At 36.1% G+C, this 23,387-nt stretch overlaps 1 non-coding gene across 1 annotated transcript; it reads right to left on the bottom strand.

Moving 5' to 3' along the window:
* Positions 1-22,167: 22,167 nt before the first annotated feature.
* On the bottom strand, positions 22,168-22,271 carry LOC142866148 (small nucleolar RNA U13). The gene has a single exon (XR_012916208.1). It is a non-coding gene; the product is annotated as a small nucleolar RNA U13 (small nucleolar RNA).
* Positions 22,272-23,387: the final 1,116 nt, after the last annotated feature.

Here is a 23,387-nt window from a genome sequence, read left to right as displayed (position 1 = left end):
CATCCTGCTGCCACTCCATAGCTTGAAAATGCTGCGGAGGGTTTCTCTGGAAGAGGTCTCAGACCTCCCCTCTGCCCTAACCCAGCTGAACAGATCAGGCTTCTGGAAAAGGGAAATAAGGAGAGAAATCCATCTGTCCCTCCAACACTGCCCTGGATTTTCCCATTCTGGTGGCTTGGGCTCGGACACTGAGTTTAAAGGGGCAGAAGGGGGAAGGCGGTGTTTAGCATGGCTGTCTCACAAGATTGAACTTCAGTGGTCTTCTGCTGCATTCAGCTGTTTGAGATCTTTGCCCAAAGAGCATAGCCCCTCTTGACAAGGCGGAGTTGTGAAGGAGGCTGCTCTTCCAGATGTGACCTAGGGAGACTTTACCACCCACACCCTCCTACAACTTGGGCTCAGGTGCTTACTGCCAAAGAGTCTGGCTCTGCCCCTGGGCACAGCTGAGAGAAATAGTCTGTTCAACCCGAAAACCATCTTGCAAGACTGTTTCCTCCACTTCCCTTCCACCTTCCCGCTGGCAGCTATAAGGCAGTTCTAACAGCTTATCAGGACAGACTTTCAAGCTGAATCCCACCTTTACCTCTCTACTCTGGCCTGATAGCTGGTGCCTTCAGCCAAAAGGGAAGCCTCATTCCCAGGAATTGCGGAGAGGTGAGGGAATCTGCTGTCTGGCCTGAGATCTGCCGGGGTTGAAGACAACCGTTGGAGATGACCATGCCACGGGGGTTTTGTGCAAAAGGGACTGACCCCACCCCAGCAGGGGCTGAGTGGGTGTGGGAGGTCTCTTTCTGGTCTGGGACCCTCAGTGGCCTCAGGCAGTGCGTCTCCAATAGTCCTGAGATTTAGGCCACATACCAACTTGATAAACCCCATCCTGGGTGGGGTAGGGGTATGAGAGTAGCCACATCTTGGTCACTTAGCCCTAGAAAGTGCCTTTCCCTCAGGATGGTGGGTTATCTTCCCATCTGACAGAACAAACTCCGCCCTTGGGGGGGGGATAAAATGAGAAAAGACAATAAAATGAGAAAAGACGTTTCTTAGTCTTGGACTTGCGGCAATCTCACTTGTTGCCTCCCCACCATCCCCCCAATCCAGACTCAGCCCTGGAAGGTTGAGAGAAAGGAGAAAAGTCACTTTCCCTGTAGGTCTTAAATATGTGGGTCCTTGGAATTAACCAGAAGGGTGCAGAGTGATGTTTACATTCAGCTGGTTGGTTTTTATCATGTGATAAGTTCAGAATACAGGTGCTTGCCTTTGGCACCCAGATTGTTGCCAACGTATGGGCCTGTGGTTCAGGAAGTTAAATCTTGACCGTAGTCCTTAGCAACTACACCAATTGACTCTCCCCACCAGGAGCTCCTCTGAAAGTGTGACAAAAGATCTCTGAATAACATATTAACAGCTTCCCCCTAGCTACAGATCAAGCATCCTCTGAAGTATTCTCTCTCAGGCTCACTGATACCTGATGCTCCTTTCACCCCTCCTAAAGTAATTATAGGACTCTAGGAACCCTTGGGAGTGGCAGGACATCCCCTTAAGACTGAGATAACTGTATATCCTATTTGGAGGCTTAGAGAGCAGTACAAAGGTCGTGGAATACCTTGATAATTGACTCCTTCTCATGAACCAAGGATAACAAAATAAAGAGTAAACTCAGAGCCTAACACAGTGCCTCCCACTTCAACCTAGTGGTTGATACTGGTCTTGATCTCACAAGAGTGATCAAACCCCTGGGTGTCTAAGCAAGGGGCCAAAACACAATCAACTATAGGCAGAAGGTGAAGACATCAGGTCAAAGATAACCCAATGGGCTCAAACTCCTCTAAGATGATACAGGACCAGAGCACATATCACCCAGCTCTTCCAAGGATCATTCCTTTGGAACCTCAGAACGTAGCTCATAATCAAGTCCCAGCACCTCTGGTCCTCAACAAAGCATCCAGATGAGTAACAACAAGCAAAAGATAACTGGAACCATGAAGGATCAGAGAGAAAAGCCACCTCCAAAAGAAAATACTCTATCTCCACCAACTGACAAGAATTTACATGATCTGATTAAACGGACAAAGGAAGAATTCCACATATGGATTGTTACAAAATTCAATGAAATTAAAGAGAAGATAGAATCCCAACATAGAGAACCACAAGAACAAATCAGGAAATGAATGAAAAATTCTCCAAAGAAACTTAAGTAATACAGAAAAGCCAATCAGAAATTCTGGCAATGAAGGAAGCATTCAAGGAACTCCATAATACAGTGGAAAGCCTCAAAAACAGGATAGATCACGCAGTGGAAAGAATTTCAGAGCTTGGAGATTATGTCTATGTGCTAAACAAATCAGAGGAAGAAAAGGAGGACAGAAACAAGAGACAAGACCAAAGCTTACAAGAAGTGTGGGTTTATGTAAAAAAGCCGAATCTCAGATTGATCGGAATTTTGGAAAGGGAAGAGGAACATTCACAATGGTTGGAAAACTTATTTCACAAAATACTGGAGGAAAATATGCCAGGCCTGGGCAGAAGTCTTGATATCCAATACAAGAAGCACACATAACTGGGAGACTCAATGTGAAAATGCAGTCACCTCATCATATGGTTATTAGGCTGACCAAAGTAAACATGAAAGAAGCAATCCTCCATGCATCAAGCAAAAATAACAAATAACCTATAAAGGAAAGCCTATCAGACTAACAGCGGACTTCTCATCTGAAAACTTACAAGCCAGAAGGGAGTGGGTGCCTATCCTAAATCTTCTAAAACAGAATAAAGCCCAACCTAGAATTCTTTATCTGGCAAAATTAAGTTTCATCTATGAGGCAGAAATAAAGTCCTCTCAGACGAGCAATCACTGAAGGAATTTTCAAAGATCATACCAGCCCTACAGGAAATTCTCAGATCTGCCTTCCACACCGAACAGGGCAATAGATACTGCTCAAAGTAAAATCCTCAAAGAATTCTAGACCTTGAACTGCATCATGGCTCAAGGAGTAAGACAAAGCAACAGGACTTTACCCAACAATATGAATGTAAGTCTTCCTCCAATTTTAAATCCTTTCAATAAATGTAAATGGTTTAAACTGTCCTCCAAAGAGGCACAGACTGGCAGAGTGGATAAAAATCGGCAAGCCTAGTATCTGCTGTCTACAGCAAACACATCTAACCCACAAAGATACCTCCCGGCTGAAGGTCAAGGGATGGAAAACTATCATCCAGGAAAATGGAAGTCAAAAGAAAGCAGGGGTAGCTACACTATTTGCAGACAACATAAGCTTTAAAATAAAAAAAAGTAAAAAAGGATAAAGACTGCCACTTTATAATGGTGAAAGGGCAGATCCAACAAGAAGATATAATAATTCTTAATATTTATGCACCCATTAGAGGAGCACCTAATGACATAAAGCAAACCTTGTCTGATCTAAATACCATGTTAAACAATACTGCCATAGTAGCAGGGGACTTCAACACTCCACTGAATGAACTGGACAGATCCTTCAAACAGAAATTAAATAATGAAATAAGAGGCTTAAACAAAGCTCTTGACCAAAAAGTTCTGACAGATCTCTACAGAATATTCTCCCTAAATAAAGTTGAATTTACAATCTTCTCAGCAGCCCATGGATCCTTCTCCCAAATTGATCACATACTAGGCTGCAAAGCAGATCTCAAAAAATTCAAGAAAATAGAAATAATACCATGTGTCTTCTCTGATCATAGTGGTATAAAATTAGAGTTCAATTCCTATAGAAACACTCAATGCCTCACAAAGTCATGGAAACTAAACAATCTATTATTGAAGAATTATTGAGTCAAGGAGGAAATTCAGAGGAAAATCAAGAGTTTTTTCAATCAAAATGATAACAGAGCCACATGTTTCCAAAACCTGTGGGATACCGCAAAAGCATATCTGAGACGAAAACTAATAGCAATAAATGCTCACATTCAAAAACAGAAAAATTTGATACCAACAACCTAATGAATAGACTCAAGGAATTGGAAAAAGAAGAGCAAACCAATTCAAATCCTAGCAGAAGAAAAGAAATAACTAAGATCAAAGCAGAACTAAATGAAATGGAGAACAAGAGAGTTATAAGGAAAATCAACAAAACCAGAAGCTGGTTTTTTGAAAAGATCAACAAAATTGATAGGCCTCTGGCTAAACTGACAAGAACTCAAAGGGAAAGGACTCTAATAAACTCAATAAGAAATGAAAAGGGAGAGGTCATAACAGACACCACAGAAATACAAAACATTATGTTTGACTATTATAGAAATCTATATGCCCCAAAACTACATATTTAGAAAGAAATTGACAAATTCCTGGATTCCTACAACCTCCCTAAGTTCACCCAGGAGCTAAACGAATTCCTGAATAGACCAATGTCAAGCACAGAAATTGGAGCAGTAATTAACAACTTCCCCAAACGGAAAAGTTGCCGACCAGATGGCTACACTTCAGAGTTCTACCAAACATACAAAGATGAATTCATACCTATACTACATAAATTATTCCACAACATTGAGAAGGATGGTATCCTTCCTAACTCATTCTATGAAGCCAATATTACATTGGTGCCAAAGGCAGGAAAGGACACAACAAAAAAAGAAAATTATAGACCAGTATCCCTCACGAATAGAGATGCAAAAATCCTCAACAAAATTCTAACCAATAGAATTCGGCAGCACATCAAAAAAAAAAAAAAAAATCCACCATCACCAAGTGGGCTTTTTTTCCAGGGATACAAGATTGGTTCAACATACACAAGTCTATAAATGCAATTCGCCTCATAAATAAAAACAAGAATGAAGACCATATGATTCTCTCAATAGATAAAGAAAAAGCATTTGACAAAGTCCAACACACCTTTATGATAAAACTCTGAAAAAAAACTCTGAACAAAATAGGCATAGATGACTCTTACCTTAAAATTATCAAGATCAAGTATGAAAAAATCCATGACCAATATCATAGTAACTGGGGAAAAATTGAAAAAATTCCCACTTCAAACCGGAACAAGACAAGGATGCCCACTATCTCCTCTTCTATTCAACATAGTGCTCGAAGTCCTAGCTATAGCAATCAGACAAGAGAGGGATATTAAGGGCATCCAAGTGGGTTAAGATGAGATCAAACTCTCACTTTTCACAGATGAGGTGATATTATACCTAGAAAACCCCATGGATTCCTCCAAGAGACTCCTAGATTTGATAAATGAATTCGGTAAAGTCTCATGTTACAAAATCAATATACACAACTCATAGGCTTTCATATATGCCAAGAACCATCAAGCCGATGCTCAAATCAAAAATGCAATTCCTTTTACTATAGCCCCAAAGAAAATTAAATATCTAGGAATATATCTAACAAAACATACAAAAGACTTATACATGGAGAACTATGAAACGCTAAGAAAAGAAATTGTAGAAGACATAAACAGACAGAAAAATCTACCTTGTTCATGGATTGGTAAAATCAATATTGTTAAAATGTCAGTATTACCTAAAGTCATGTACAGTATTAACACCATCCCCATCAAAGTACCAACATCATTCTTCATAGATCTAGAAAAAATAATTCTTCGCTTTGTATGGAACCTGAACAAAACTGTGTATAGCCAAAGCAATCTTAAGTAAAAAGAACAAACTCAGAAGCATTAGTTTTTCTGACTTCAAGCTGTACTATAAAGCAGTAATAGTTAAATCAGCCTGGGACTGGCACAAGAACAGAAGCATTGATATGTGGCATAGGACTGAGATTCCAGAGACAAAACCATCTGTATATGGCAACCTAATCTTTGATAGAGCAGCCAAAAATATACATTGGGGAAAATAATCTATCTTCAATAAATGGTGCTGGGAAAATTGGATATCTACAATCAGAAGAATGAATCAGGATCATTACCTCTCACCTCTCACAAAAATCCACTCAACATAACAGACTTAAACCTAAGGCATGAAACCCTAATAATCCTAGAAGACATTGGGAAAACCCTATCAGACATTGGTCTAGACAAAAATGCTTGAAGAAGGCCCCCAAAGCAATCACCACAGCAACAAAAATAAATAAATGGGATGTGATCAAATTAAAAAGCTCTGCTCAGCCAAAGAAACTATCATTAGAGAAAATAGACAACCTACAGAATGGGAGAACATATTTGCTCTCTACACTTCTGATAAAGGTCTGATAACAAGAATCTATCTAGAACTCAAAAGAATTAACAAGAAAAAAATCAATCAACCCCACCAAGAAATGAGCAACGGAAATGAACAGAAACTTCTCCAAAGAAGACAGAATAATGGCCTGCAAACATATAAAAAAAAATGCTCAACATCTCTAGTCATCAGAGAAATGCAAATCAAAACCAAAATGAGATACCACCTAACCCCAGTGAGATTGGTTTGTATCAAGAAATCCCCAAACAACAAATGCTGGTGAGGATGTGGAGAGACAAGAACACTCTTACACTGCCGGTGGGACTGCAAATTAGTGCAACCTTTGTGGAAAAGAATTTGGAGATACCTCAAACAGTTAAAAATAGAAATACCATTCATCCCAGTAATAGCATTATTAGGCATCTACCCAAAAGAGCATAAATCATTCTATTATAAAGACATCTGCACCCAAATGTTTAGGGCAGCACAATTCACTATTGCAAGGATATTACTCAATTCTAAGAAATGACAGTGAGCTAACACTGCTTATGTTATCCTGGATTGAGTTTAAGCCCATTATCCAAAGTGAGGTGACACAAGATCAGAAAAATAGGCTCCACATGTACTTGTCATCAAATTGCTACTGACCAATTATCAATATGGTGCTCAAATGGTGGTGGTATTCACCAGAGAGTTGGGGGATGGAGGCGTAGACCCGCATCTGAGGAATATGGCAAACAGTGTGGAGGGGAAGGGCATATCTCTAATCCTTGCTAGGTAAAGGCAAAGTTATGAAATCTAACCAAAATGTTAAAAGAAAAAAAACATTTATCGGGTGTGGGACAGGTGGGAGAGGGGAGGACGGGATGGGTATATATATACATTATAAGTGTGATATGCATTGTCAGTGGGATAGACATGCTTGAAGCTCTGACTCGAGGGGGGAGGGAAGGCAAGAGCAATGTATGTAACCTTAACATTTGTATCCCCATATTATGCTGAAATTTAAAAAAAAGAATGGAAAAACAAGCACCACATGTACTCACCATTAAATTGGTACTAACTGATCAATACTTATGTGCACATCTGGAACATTTATCAAGTGTTGGACAGATGGGAGCGGGGAGGAAAAGATGGGCACATACACACCTAATGGATGAAGTGTACACCGTCTGGGGCATGGACACACTTGAAGCTCTGACTCAGGTGGGGCAAAGGAAATATATGTAACCTAAATATTAGTACCCCCGTAATATGCTGAAATAAAAAAAAAAATTCAAAAAGAACTCAATCCCATTTGCTTAGCCACACACACAAAAAAATAAAATACCTAAGAATTAATTGAACCAAGGAGGTGAAAGATCTCTGCAAATAAAACTAAAAATTGCTTATAAAAGAAACCATAAATAGTACAAACAAATGGAAAAAATTTCATGCTCATGAATTAGAAGAATTTATATTGTGAAAATGACCATACTGCCAAAAGTAATCTACAGATTCAATGCATTTCCAATCAAAATACCAATGTTGTTATTTTATAGAATTAAAATAGATCAATTCTTAAATTCATATGGTACCAAAAAAGAGTGTGAATAGCCAAATTAATCCTATGCAAAAAGAACACAATTGGAGGAATCACATTGAGCAACTTCAAATTAAACTTCAAGTCTATAGTATCTAAAGCAGCATGGTACTGTCTTTAAAGTAGACACACAGATCTATGAAACAGAATATAGAACCCAGAAATAAAATCATATACCTATACCAACTCATTCTCAACAAAGCTGACAAAATCATACACTGGGGAAAGGACACACTATTCAATAAATCTTGCAGGGAAAATTAAATAGCCATATGCAAAAGAATAAAACTGGATTCCTATCTCTCACCACATATAAAAATTAACTCAAGATGAGTTAAAAACTTAAATGTAAGACCTAAAAAAATAGACCCAGAAGAAGATCTAGGATAAACTCTTCTGGACTCTGGGCTAGGCTAATTATTTATGATTTAGACCCCAGAAGAAAATGAAATAAAACTAAAATAGACAAATGGTACTTAATTAAACTGAAAAGACTCAGCACAGTAAAAAAAAAAAATAACCAAAAGATTTAATAAACAACCTACAGAATGGGAGAAAATATTTGTAAACTATACATTTGACAAAGGACTAATATCCAGAATCTACAAGGAACTTAAACAATTCATCAAGCAAAAAACAACTTCATTAAAAAGTGGGCAAATCACAGGTCCCTGGCGCTCTGTGTCCAGAGTGCAGAGCCTGCCTGGGCAGGGCCGAGTCTCTTAGGAGACTGCCCTTAGTGGCTATAAGGCCCAGAGACTTTACATCCACCATGCTCCAGTGTCTTATGGTTCAGCCTTTGGCTCCAAAGTCTCTGTCCCCGCCTTGGGGGCGGAGCTGAGATAGGAATTGTTCCCATTCCTACCGCTTATCTCTACCTGTGTAATTAAAGAGACAAAAGACGAGGATCCGTGGGTCTGGCTACCGGCCTGCCGGCTTCAGGCAAGTTCTCCCTGCACAGGTCTCCTGCGCTCGGTGTCCAGGCCCTGGAGTTTGCCTGGGCAGGGCTGAGCCTAGTAGGAGGCTGCCTTTGGTGAATACAAGACAGAGAGACTTTACCACCCACACACTCTGGTGACTTGGGGCTGGACCTTTGGCTCCAAAGTTTCTAGCCCTGCCTTGGGGGTGGAGCTGAAATAGGAATTCCTCCTGTTCCTATCATCTATCTCCACCTGTGTAATTAAGGAGGCAGAAGAAGGGAGGCCACTGGAGCAGCCTGGAGACCAGCAGGAAGGGTAGGGGAATTGGCTATTTCCTCTCCACTACATCTCAGACTGCTGGTGGGCTCCCCAGAGGGTAGAGAGACCTCCAGACACCAGGCCAGCAAAGGCTGCCGCCAGTGAGCAACACAACCTACCAGCTCAGAAACTAAACAAGACATGTGAATACCCAAAGGAAAACCTAAAGGAAAGAAACAAAAACTGATCGACATGGGAAGAAATCAGCGAAGGAACTCCGGAAATATGAAGAAATAAACGGGAAACACACCCCCAAAGAGGAGCACCAACCCCTTAGAAACAGACAACAACCAAAACCTGGCAACCAAAATGACAGAAGAGGAATTTCAAATGGATATCATAAGAACACTCACCGAGCTGCAAGAACAACTCAATAACCAACACAAAGAAACCACAAAAAGCCTCCAGGATACGGGAAAAGAAATAGACACAATGAAGAAAAGTGTAACCGAACTCCTGGAAATGAAGAATCAATTCAAGGACCTACAAAATACAGTGGAAAGTCTCAAGAATAGGGTAGATGAAACAGAAGAAAGAATCTCAAGCTTGAAGATAACACTCTCCAATTAAATAAATCAGTCACAGAAATAGAGCAGAGAAACAAGAGAAAAGAGCAAAGCCTACAAGAGCTGTGGGATTATGTAAAGAAACCTAATGTGAGGGTCATAGGGTTACAAGAAGGGGAAGAAGACAACACTCAAGGGTTGGACAAGTTGTTTGAAGATATAATAGAGGAAAATTTCCTAGGCCTTGCTCAAAATCTCAATATACAAGTTCAAGAAGCCCAGAGGACCCCTGGGAGATTCAACGCAAACAGGAAATGTCACGTCATGCAGTCATCAAACTGACCAAAATAACAACTAAAGAGGCCCTTCTAAGAGCTGTAAGACGAAAGAAGCAAGTAACTTAAAAGGGAAAGCCAATTCGAATGACACCAGACTTCTCTAATGACACTCTACAAGCAAGGAGAGACTGGGGCCCCATTCCCACTCTTCTGAAACAAAACAATGCCCAGCCTAGAATCTTATTCCCTGCAAAACTAAGTTTCGTATATGAAGGAGAAATAAAGACATTCCCAGACAAGCAAAGCCTCAGAGAATTCACCAAGACAAGATTAGTCCTACAAGAAGTACTCAAAACAGTGTTACATACGTAACACCATAATAGAAACTCACGAATATAAAAATAACCAAAACCCAAAGATTAAAGGACAGTTATCACTATGGCTCAAGAGAGAAATAAAAACAATGACATCCAACCCAACAGAATGAACAGTAATCTACCTTACCTATCAGTTCTCTCAATAAACGTGAATGGCTTAAACTCTCCAATCCAGAGACATAGGCTGGCTGAATGGATAAGAAAATACAGGCCAAGTATATTATGTCTTCAGGAAAAACATCTAACCTGCAAGGACGCGTTAGACTAAAAGTAAAAGGGTGGAGATCAGTACTCCAAGCAAGTGGAAGCCCAAAGAAGGCTGGCGTGGCAGTTCTAATTTCAGACGATTTAGTTTTTAAACCAACAAAAGTAGTGAAAGACAAAGAGGGTCATTATATAATGGTGAAGGGCACAGTTCAACAAGAGGGGATAACAATTTTAAATATATATGCACTCAACTTAGGTGCACCCAGTTTCATAAAGCAAACCTTACTGGATCTAAGCAAATGGATTAATAGCAACTCCACAATCACCAGAGATTTCAACACCCCACTGACGGCACGAGACAGATCCTCCAATCAGAAAATTAACAAAGAAATAATGGACTTAAACAAAATTCTAGAACAATTGGGTTTGACTGACATTTACAGAACATTCTACCCAAAATCCACTGAATATACGTTCTTCTCATCAGCTCACGGGACATTCTCTAAGATTGACCATATCCTAGGACACAAAGTAAACCTCAAGAAATTAAAAAAAATAGAAATCATACCATGTATCTCCTCAGATCACAGTGGAATAAAAGTAGAAATCAACCCTAACAGAAACTCACACTTCTACACAAAAACGTGGAAATTAAACAACCTCTTACTAAATGATAACTTCATAAATGAAGAAATCAAGATGGAAATAAAAAAATTCTATGAAGAAAATGACAATGGAGAGACAAGCTATCAAATTCTCTGGGACACAGCTAAAGCAGTTCTGAGAGGAAAGTTTATCTCCATAAATGCCTATAACCAAAAGTCAAAAAGATCACAAATAGACAATCTAATGAAATGACTCAAAGAGCTGGAAAAAGAAGAACAGACCAGCCCCAAATTCAGCAGAAGGAGTGAAATCAACAAGATCAAATCATAACTAAATGAAATTGAAAACAGGGAGGATATTCAGGAGATTAACAAAACAAAAAGTTGGTTCTTTGAAAAACTAAACAAAATTGGCACGCCATTGGCTAAGCTAACGAAAAGCAGAAAAGAGAAATCTCTAATAAGCTCCATCAGGAATAAAAAAGGAGATATCACAACTGATCCCAAAGAGATACAAGATACAATTTATGAGTACTGCAAAAATCCTTATTCACACAAATTGGAAAATGTGGAAGAAATGGACAAATTTCTAGAAACACACAGCCTCCCTAGGCTCAACCAGGAAGAAATAGATTCCCTGAACAGACCAATCTCAACAGCTGAAATAGAAACAGCAATTAAAAATCTCCCTAAAAAGAAAAGTCCCGGTCCAGATGGCTTCACACCCGAATTTTACCACACTTACAAAGAAGAACTAGTACCTATCTTGCAGAAACTATTCCACAACATAGAGAATAATGGAAACCTCCCCGACACCTTTTATGAAGCGAATATTACTCTGACACCAAATCTAGGAAAGGATGCAACAAAAAAAGAAAACTACAGACCAACATCCCTAATGAATATAGATGCAAAATTTTTCAACAAAATCTTAGCTAACCGAATCCAGACGCTTATCAAAAAAATAATCCATCACGACCAAGTGGGTTTCATCCCAGGGATGCAGGGATGGGTCAACATACGTAAATCTATAAATGCAATTCACCACATAAACAGAAGCAAAAACAAAGACCACATGATTCTTTCAGTAGATGCAGAGAAAGCTTTTGACAAAATTCAACATCCTTTCATGATACGAACACTTAAGAAAATAAGCATAGAAGGGACATACCTAAAAATGATACCAGCCATATATGACAGACCCACAGCCAACATCATACTGAATGGGGAAAAACTGAAAGCATTCCCACTTAGAACTGGAACCAGACAAGGCTGCCCACTATCTCCACTTCTATTCAACATAGTGCTGAAAGTCCTGGCTACAGCAATCAGAGAGGAAAGTGGAATTAAAGGTATCCAAATAGGGGCAGAAGAGATCAAACCTTCACTGTTTGCTGATGATATGATATTATATTTAGAAAACCCCAAAGATTCAACCAAGAAACTCCTGGAACTGATAAATGAATTTAGTGAAGTCTCAGGATACAAAATCAATACACAGAAATTGGAGGCATTTGTATACGCCAACAACAATCAAATTTAGAACCAAATTAAAGACTCAATACCCTTCACAATAGCAACAAAGAAATTAAAGTACCTAGGAATATACTTAACCAAGGAGGTAAAATACCTCTACAGGGAAAACTATGAAACACTGAGGAAGGAAATAGCAGAGGATGTAATCAGATGGAAATCCATTCCATGCTCATGGATCGGTAGACTCAACATCATCAAAATATCTATACTACCCAAACTGATCTACAGATTCAATGCAATACCTATTAAAATTCCATCAGCATTCTTCACAGATATAGAAAAAATAATTTTACATTTTGTATGGAACCAAAGAAGACCCCGAATATCAAGAGCAATTCTAGGCAACAAAAACAAAATGGAAGGTATTAATATGCCAGATATCAAACTATACTACAAAGCTGTAGTAATTAAATCAATATGGTATTGGCACAAAAATAGGAATATGGACCAGTGGAACAGATCTGAGAATCCTGATATAAAACCATCCTCATATAGCCATCTCATCTTTGACAAAGCAGACAAAAACATAAGCTGGGGAAAAGAATCCCTTTTCAATAAATGGTGCTGGGAAAACTGGATAGCCACATGTAGAAGGCTAAAGCAGGACCCACACCTTTCACTTCTCACAAAAATCAACTCACGCTGAATAACAGACTTAAACCTAAGGTATGAAACTATTAGAATTCCAGAGGAAAATGTTGGAAACACTCTCCTAGACATCGGCCTAGGCAAAGAGTTTATGAAGAAGTCCCCAAAGGCAATCAAAGCAGCAATAAAAATAAATAAATGGGACATGATGAAGCTAAAAAGCATCTGCACAGCCAAAGAAACAGTCATGAAAGTAAACAGACAACCTACAGAATGGGAGAACATTTTTGCATCCTACGTATCTGATAAAGGGCTGATAACTAGAATATACTTAGAACTCTCGACAATCAGCAAGAAAAAATCAAATAACCCTATTAAAAAGTGGGCAAAGGCCTTGAACAGAAACTTTTCTAAAGAAGACAGAAGAATGGCCAACACGCATATGAAAAAATGCTCATCATCTCTAACCATCAGGGAAATGCAAATCAAAACTACAGTGAGATATCACTTAACTCCAGTGAGAATGGCCTTTATCATGAAGTCTCCAAACAACAAATGCTGGCGTGGATGTGGAGAGAGAGGAACACTCCTGCACTGCTGGTGGGACTGCAAACTAGTTCAACCTCTGTGGAAAGCAATATGGAGATACCTTAAAGTGATACAAGTGAATCTACCATTTGATCCAGCAATCCCATTGCTGGGCATCTACCCAAAAGATCCAATGACACTCTACAAAAAAGACACCTGCACTCGAATGTTTATAGCAGCACAATTCATAATTGCAAGGCTGTGGAAACAGCCCAAGTGCCCATCAATCCAAGAATGGATTAATAAAATGTGGTATATGTATACCATGGAGTACTATTCAGCTCTAAGAAACAGTGGTGATATAGCACATCTTATATTTTCCTGGTTAGAGCTGGAACCCATACTACTAAGTGAAGTATTCCAAGAATGGAAAAGCAAGCACCACATATATTCACCAGCAAACTGGTTTTAAGTGAGTAGCACCTAAGTGGACACAGAGGTACTACAGTAATAGGGTATTAAGGAGGGAGGAGGAGAGAGGGGGACAGGTATATACATATATAATGAGTGAGATGTGCACCATCTGGGGGATGGTCATGCTGGAAACTCAGACTTGTGGCGGGAGGGGGGAAAGGGTATTTATTGAAATCTTAATATCTGTACCCCCATAATATGCCAAAAAAAAAGTGGGCTAATGACATGAACAGGTATTTTTCAAAAGATGAGAAACAAATTGCCAAGAAATGTATGAAAAAATTCTCAATGTCACTAATCATCAGGGAAATACAAATTAAAACTACAGTGAGATACCATCTTACTTTTAAGATTGTTAAAATGACCATTACTAAAGAGTCAAAAAAACCATAGATGTTCGCACAGATGTGGTGAAAAGGAATACCTTTACACTGTTTTGGGAATATAAATAAGTACATCTTTTATGGAAAACAGTATGGACAATTCCCAAAGAACTTAAAGTAGATCTGCCATTCTATCCTGAAATTCCACCACTGTGTACCTACCCAGAGAAAAAGAAATCATTGTATTAAAAAGATACCTGCACTCATATGTTTATCACAGCAAAATTCTCAAATGCAATGATACGAAATCAACTTAAGTGCCCATCAAGTGGATTAAAAAATGTGATCTATATATCTATACATACACACACCATGGAGTACTGATCATTGACAACAAATAATGAAATAATGACTTTTGCAACAACTTGGATTGAACTGGAGGCCACTAACCTAAGTGAAGTAACAGGAACAGAAAAATAAATTCCACATTTTCACTTATAAATGGGAGCTAAAGTATGGATACACAAGGGCACACAGAGTGGTATAATGCACTTGGGAGACTCACAATGAGTGAGGGGTGAGGAATGAAAAATTAGCTATGGGGTACAATGTACACTACTCATGTGATTGGTACACCAGAAGCTCAGACAACACCAGTATACAATATAACATGTAATAGACTTCAACTTGTACCCCCTAAATCTATTAAAATAAAAAAATATTGTTTTAAAAGAAAGAACAAAAAATATTTATGCCAACCTTTCCTAACAGGATTTATGCCCTTTTACCATGGTGACTGTGTGTTCAGGAAAACGAAAACCTAAGATAGTTTAGAGACTACTGCATGCTCGCTGGCTCTCAGCTAATACCTGGAGACTGAAAACATCATTATGTCCATCAATCAGGGTAGGAGCTTATGAAAATCAGGTGATCAATGGAATTTTGGGCCAGATCTATCAAAAAGTGGATCCAGTGGGTACCCATCTTGTGGTTATTTTGTCAGTTACACAATGCAAAATGGAAATAGAGCTGGAAGAATACTCACAAGACAGGATAACAGCCTATTGTTTTTGAAATTGAGCAATATGCTCCCCTCCAAATGAATGAACAAATATAGGCCAACTAAGAACTTCAAGAGAAATTAGATAATATTTTGAATTCAATTACAATAAACATACAACATATCAAAAATTATGGGATAAAGCTAAATAATCATTTTCACGGAAATTTATTTCCTTTCATGCACATATGTATTACACAAGGGTAAAAAATCAGATAATCTAAGCTTATGTCACTAGAATCTGGACAAAAACAACAAATCATTAGCCCCTAAAAAAGTAGAAGGGAAGAATTAATAAAATATAGGATCAGAAATACATAAATAAAACAGAAATCAATGAAAATTATAAAACCAAAATTTAATTATTTGACAAGAATAATGTTATAAGTTGGATTATTTCTGCCAAATCTTCTCTTTCTCACTATTAAGTGAGAATTGTACATGCATACATATTGCTTTGTGACTTTACAGTGTCTTACACTGTGGCCAAAGATTACTTTCCCACCATGTGATTTTGTGCTTGTCCTTGTGACTTGCTTTGGTCAGGAGAATGTGAGTATCAATAATATTATATTGGTTCCAAATCCAAGTCTTAAGAAAATATTGCACATTTATCCTCTTCCACTTGCACTTCTGCAATCAGACACAAATATAACATGCCCAGAATGTTTGCTAGTTTGAGGAAAATGAGGAGAAACACAGGGCAAAAACAATTCCAGTTTGCAGACTGGACTAAGTCTAATTGACACACAGACTGAAATAAAGCCAACCCACAAACTCATGAGGGAGAACAAAAATGTTTGTTATTTTACTAAACTACTGAGATTTTCTTTTTCTTATACAACATGAATAAAGCAATCACTGCTTTAAATTATTTATAAAATTGATGAAACTCCCGTAAATAAATCAGTAAATAGTTAAAACAAAAATCATGAATGTCAGAAATGAAAGAGGGTATACCCTATACATATGAAAAGGATATTATGAACATAGTTACTGATAACTTTGACAATTTAGATGAATAAGCACCTAGAAAACAGTTTATGAACCATAAGAAATATAAAATATGAGTACTTCATGTATTAAATGAATTAACTCTACTATTAAGAGTCTTTCAAAAAAACCCAAAAATGTCAGTTTCAAATGGCTTCAATGAGGAATTTTTCAAAACCTTTTAGTCAAAAAATTTTGACAAACTTTTCCAGATAACAGGAAAAAATATAGAACACTTCTCATTTCATTTATGAGGCAGTATGACTTTGATCCCAAAACCCTTTAAGAAAGAATGGAGATTCTAGAAAACTTCCCTCTCATGAACATGGATGCCAAAATTTTAAAGACTGTATTAGCAAATCAAATTTTATGATATATAAAAGAGATAATAGAACATGACAAGTTGAGTTTATCCAAGTAGTGCAATGATGATTTAACATCAATTGTTAAAATTCATCAGCACATATGGAAATAACATTCATTAGAAATCAAGCAGATGTGAGAGGAGAGGAAGGGATGGGTAAATTCACACGTAATGGGTACAATGCACACTATCTGGGGAATCAACGCACTTTGACTCAAATGGTACAAAAGCAATTTACATAACTAAAATGTTTGTACCCCCATAATATTCTGAAATTAATCAAAAAGATGAAAGAAAAAAATGAATATGAGTTAAGAGAAAAAAATAAATTGTTAATATGTGGAACAATGGATTAAAAAAAGCAATGAGAGATTCCGACTAAAAACCAAAGCTTAATTTAAGGTAGTATGATTTATTGTAATATTGCAGCTCTGAGGAATGGCAAAAATCATTGTCATTTATTTGGCATTGTATGAAATAAATTATTTGTGGCCCTCTAATAATTAATAATAAATAGATTTTTTGCTAAATAGTAGCTTAAAAAAATAAAATTCATCATGTTTTTAAAAAGTAGAAAATTATTTTATCTTGACAAACGGAGCAAAACAATTTTTTTTTAAATAACACATATTTATAAGAAAAATGTACTTAGAAATAAATGGAAACTTCTTTAATCTGATAAGGATTATCTGCAAAACCCTATAGTAAATATCATACTTAATGATAACATTTTAAAAGTGTACCGCCATGTTTTACTGTAGGAAATTACAGCTTTTTAAAATAAGGATAATCAAAAAGCCCCCAAGAATAGTCAAGGCAACCTTGATTAAAAAGAAAAAAGTTGGAAGATAGAAATCTTTATATATCAAGATTTATTTTAACATTATAGAATTAAGAGATAGCTTGTATTGGTGCCAGGATATACAAATAGACTAAAGGTACAAAATATAGAATCCAGGAAAAGACCCACACATGTATCATTCAACCCATTCATGACAAAAATAACATCACTCTTGTGTAGGGAAGAAATGGCCTTCTTAATAAAATGTGCTGAGTAAATTGGATACCATTTTGAAAAAAAGAAGAATTTTAATGCTACTTTATCTCATATACAAAACCAAAATCCAGATGGATTGTAAACCTAAATATAAAGCTAAAATAATTAAAGTGTTAGAAAAATATAAGAAATTCTACATACATTTGACTTAGGCAAAAAACATTAAAAAGGACACAAAATGTTATAACCCAAAAGGGGAAAATATAAATTGTACTAAATTTAAATTAAGAATTTTTGTTTATCAAAACACACTGTTCAAAGAGTGAAAATCCAGGTTATATAGTGTGACAAGATATTTTTAATACATATACCCAACAGGACATATATCTAAAATATATAAACAATTCTTGGAAATCATAAGAAAAAGAAAGAAATGTTTTAAAAGGGAAGAATAAATACCATAAAACCCAATAGAAATATGAGTAAATTACTTTAATAACTCCTTCAGAAAGTATTCACCTTAATGATCAGTATGTACATAAAAAGATGTTCAATTTCACTGGTAGAAAAATGCAAATTTTAACTACACAACAGAATTATAAACATGAAAAACACTATAATAGCAAGTGTTGGTGAGGATGTGAAACAAATGTAACCCTCAAATAATACTTGGGGAAATATAAATTTGTAAAACACTTAGGAAAACTGCATGACAGTATTATTATAAATGAACAAGAGCATATTCCGTGGCCTAGCAATTTCAATCTTCAGCAAATAGTCAACAGAAATTTGTACAGTTGTTCACAAAAACATGTTAAAATATTTGTTAGCAGCATAACTTATGATAAGCAAATCTGGAAACAATGTCCATCTTAATGTCCATGTAGAGTAGAATCAATAGATTAATGCATTTTGCTTTTTTCATCTAGTGAAAATCTATATGGTAACTAAAATAAACAACAACCAAAATTTCAACATATTTGAATCTCAGAACCTATTATTAAGCATAATCTATGCACAGAAGAGTATTTGTGACATTATTCCATTTATATATAATTAAAATGCAGATAAAATTATATTGGCAAGGATGGGGTTTGTGCTTAGGAAAGATACAAAGGATCTTCTATTTTTTGATACAGTTGTTTTCATGTTGTGAAAATTCATTGAACTTTCCACTTATGATACGTGTACTTTTCTCTATGTATGTTACGTTAAAACAACAACAACATTTAGTGGTTAAATGAGACCCATCTGCAGAAGTTACATTTAAGGTGAGATCACAAAGATGAACATAACTTTTCTTTTTTCCAGAGGATATTAGTGCAGAGGAAACACCATAAATGAAATACTTGAAGTTGAGAAAATTTGACGTTTTGGAAGAAGTGAAAGGAGAATCTGGCAGAAATGTCAAAATCAAGAGTAAGAGTGACAGGAGATAAGGCTAGTGTACAACCCTGAAGACGATGTTAAGAATTATGAACTTTATCTGAAGAGCAATGGGAAGCCATAGAAGAATTTTAATCAGTGGCATGGCATATTCCAATTTACTGCTGTTTTTAAGATATTGAATGCTGTGAGAATAATGCATTTGAGTGGAGAAAAAATTGAGTTAGGAGACAAATTAGGAGGTTATACAAGAAATGATAATGGCTCTTATAAAGCAGGAGATTTTGGAGCAGTAGAATTCAAATTAAGTGGACATATTCAAGAAATATTTTGGAGGTAGATTGGGCAAAAATTGGTGATAAATTGGTTGTAAGAAATGAAAGGAAGATATTTATCAAGTGTGACTCACATCTTTCCAGCTTATTCTCCTGAATGGGAAGATGGAGAAGCCTGAAGAAAATACAGATTTGGGTGAAGAATACACATTTCATTTAAGATATATATACATATATATTTTAACTGTGGTAAACATATCATAAAATTTACTATTATAACCATTTTTAAATATACAGTTCAGTAGTGTTAAGTGTATTCATATTGTTGTGCAAGAGAGCTCCAGAAAATTTTTGTCTTGAAAAACTGAACTCTAGACCCATTTAACCACAACATTCCATTTTCCCCTTCCTCCAATCCCTGGTAACCACCATTCTACTTTCTGATTCTATGAATTTGACTCTTATAGATAACGCACATAAGCAAAATCATGCAGTATTTGTCTTTTTGTGACTGGTTTATTTTACTTAGTATAATGTCCTGAAGTTTCATCCATTTTGTAGCATGTGACAAGATTTTCTTCCCTTTTAAGGCTAAATAATATTTCATTGTATGCATATACCACATTTTGTTTATCTAATTATCCATTGTTGTACTTTTGGGTTGCTTAATTTTGGATAGTTTAAATTTGAGAGTGCTATGAGGCTTCCAAATGGCAGTATACAGCTGTCTGTATATTGAAGGGTAGAAGTTATGTTCAATGACAAAGGTTAAAGAAAATCTAAAATTTAGCTCTTCAGACTCTATTTGACAATTTGACTCTCTTTTATTAGATATCATCAGATAAATTTACTTATTCCAAAAGTCACCTTATGTAGTTGAAAAGGCATGTATAGTTTACTAGTACAGAAGCAAATCTTGCTAAAGTAATATTCTATAGTTGTTAGAACTTACCCGGTTTTGTTTCTTTAGATGTGGGCATCTTCACCACAATAGTCATGTAGATGTTAAATGTCCAGGAGTTCTTTAACTTGAGTTTTTACAAATAGACCTAATAAAATGAATTAAGAAAGAATGAACCTAAAATGATACAGAGTCTCTAAATGTTATACAGTGGTTATAATATATGTAATGGACTGTTCTAAATTAGCAAAGAATGAAAACTCTATTTTAATTGTACAGGAAAATGGAACAGATAATGTTACATAGATTGATTTCACTACAAGAGTGGGTAGAAATGTGACAAAAATTCAATGCATGAAGAAAACAATTTAGAAAGGGAAGCATTAACAACAAAAAGTTTGAAAAGTAGAGTAAAGAGACAAAGCAGCAATAAAGGAAGGCATTCAGGGAAAAAGAAAAGTCTTTTTCTGGATCAGGAATATTGGAAGGTATTTAAAGATGAAGTGCATTACCAAGAATCTTTGATTACTAGCATGGTCACTCATTAGTCAACTTTTGTATAAGCATATGAAAGAAGATTTCCTTGATTCTTTAATTCATTTCTTGTAAGTCTAATATAGTGAATGGGCCATCAAGAAAAATGTGCTCTGAACTGAAAGTCTGAGCAATGGTGGTAGGTTCACCAGGAATTCGGTGGTAAGGGGGGTAGACCCACAACTTAGGGATGTGGTGAGCATCCCTTCCTAGGGAGAGACAAAGATATAAAATGTAACCAAAATGTCAAACAACAACAACAACAACAAAAAACATTTATCGGGTGTCGGGCAGGTGGGAGAGGGGAGAAGGGGATGGGTATATACTTACATAGTGAGTGCAATGCGCACCACCTGGGGGATGGACGTGCTTGAAGCTCTGACTCAAGGGGTGAGGGGAGGCAAGGGCAATATATGTAACCTTAACAACATTTGTACCCCCATAATATGATGAAATAAAAAAAGAAAAATATTTATTGACTTGTATTAAATAAATCATACTAAATTTGCAAAAAAGAAAAGAAAAGAAAAGAAAAGAAAAGAAAAGAAAAGAAAAGAAAAGAAAAGAAAAGAAAACTGGGGCTTAGAGATTTCTTTTAAAAGCCAAGCTATCTACTAAGGTCAAGAGAATTTTGAAATATTTTTGGCAAAGGTGGACTAAGTGGCCAAAATAAAAGTCTTTTTTTTTTTTTTGTATTTTCTGGGGTGGGGGAATATAGATTGAATACAGAGGTTTTTTAGGTAAAATAAATTATCTTATTTGTATTAAAATATTTGCAACTTTTCTGAAAGGTTGAAATTGTATCCAAACAATTAGTTTAAAATGAATGTTATAGCACCAAAATGAAAGAACACTTACTGATGATTCTCTGTTACCTACCAAAATAATTTAAATTGATTCTAATATAACATGGCAATAATCATAGCCTTACTCAAGCAGCACCTGTGCATTATGATTGTGCCTCATAATGCAATGAATCACAGCTTGTTATAGATTACTGAACAATGTTTGAGGTGGGCTTTCAATGGGGCTCTAAAGTAAATAGGTATATCTTAAATTCCTGCTATAAGACCCATTCCTAAAACTGCACTCTTATATTGCATTGGGATGGAATGGAGATAAAACATTACCATTGAGTGTGAGAATCTGAGGCAACTACTTGGCGTTTTTGCAACAACATTTTATTTGAAGTGATTTAAAATGATGGCATAAGTTTTACAAATAGTAAAGTCAACATTTCTTAGTTTTATGTATTTTTTTTATGTCAGACAGGTAATGTGCTGACGTTGTAATGAAGTTTGAGGAAAGCACATCTCACACATGCACCTGAACACCTAATTATGATACTTATGAACTACAAAAGAATCTTAGTTTTAAAAATCTTTTGATGAAATTATCTGACATTACATTGTTCTTAATAATTCACATGATATACATGGAGATTTTTTTTCAGTTTAGCATTTAGTATTGTCTTTTAAAATCAAGCACCCTCAAGAAAATAAAAAGATTTTAATAAATATCTGCTTTCTAATAAGCAAAATTTATGAGGTCTCAGGGTTTTTTTTTTTGTTATTTCTGCTTTATCTGAACTAAACTGAACATACAAGCAATTCCAATTTACAGTCAAAGGTTGTTTGAATATTTCTTCTTCTGTATTATATGATTCTACAATGAAAATAAAGCATGAATTTAATCCCAAGAGATTGTGATTGTGCTCACATCGTGCCAAACACCTGAAAAATGGAACAATATCACCAATTGTGGCTATATTACAATATCCAGATTGCTGGGTAGATGAAGCATCTACGTAACAATAGATAACTGAGAAAAACAGGTTTAAACTTTTAACAAAAATTTACCCTGAAGAAATTTAATTTTGTTTAATAATTCAGTTCAAGTTATAATTCAGTTCAAAAGGGTTTTTAAAAAGCATTTATTATACAATCAACACAATGCTAGGCACTATGAGATATCAAAAGAAGCACAAAAACACTAATGTCTAATTGAGAACTTACTCTATGCTAGGATCTATGTTAAGCATATTACATGAAATATTTCATTTTATTTTCACAGCAACTATGTGAAGTAGAATAATTTATCATCTCAATTTTTAAAATGTAAAAAAAACTCAGGCATATAAAGGTAACTTTTTCTAAGGTCATACAACTTGTAAATAGCACAGCCTGAATTCAAACTCAGTCAATCTGACTTAGAGATTGAGTTATGACATAGCATATTCTTTTAACTCCAGTCCTAAAGGCAATCTGGTCAGAGAAATAGGACACAGGGCCCATGCAGCAAAATGTAAATAAGTAGAAAATCATGTAGAACAGGCAGACATTACTATGACAGATGAGTAATAGACCATATTTCTTGCTTATTGGGAACTGAAAGGCATTAGTGGAAGTCATTGGCTTCCTCAGTATCACATGTGGTCTGCTTTAATTTATTTCTAAAAATTATCCTACTCAATGATTTTTAA

The sequence above is a fragment of the Microcebus murinus genome, chromosome X (assembly GCF_040939455.1).
Source record: "Microcebus murinus isolate Inina chromosome X, M.murinus_Inina_mat1.0, whole genome shotgun sequence".
NCBI classification, from domain to species: Eukaryota; Metazoa; Chordata; class Mammalia; order Primates; family Cheirogaleidae; genus Microcebus; species Microcebus murinus.
The sequence above is the reverse complement of the archived record's forward strand: the minus strand, read 5'-3'. Positions and strand labels throughout refer to the sequence as shown.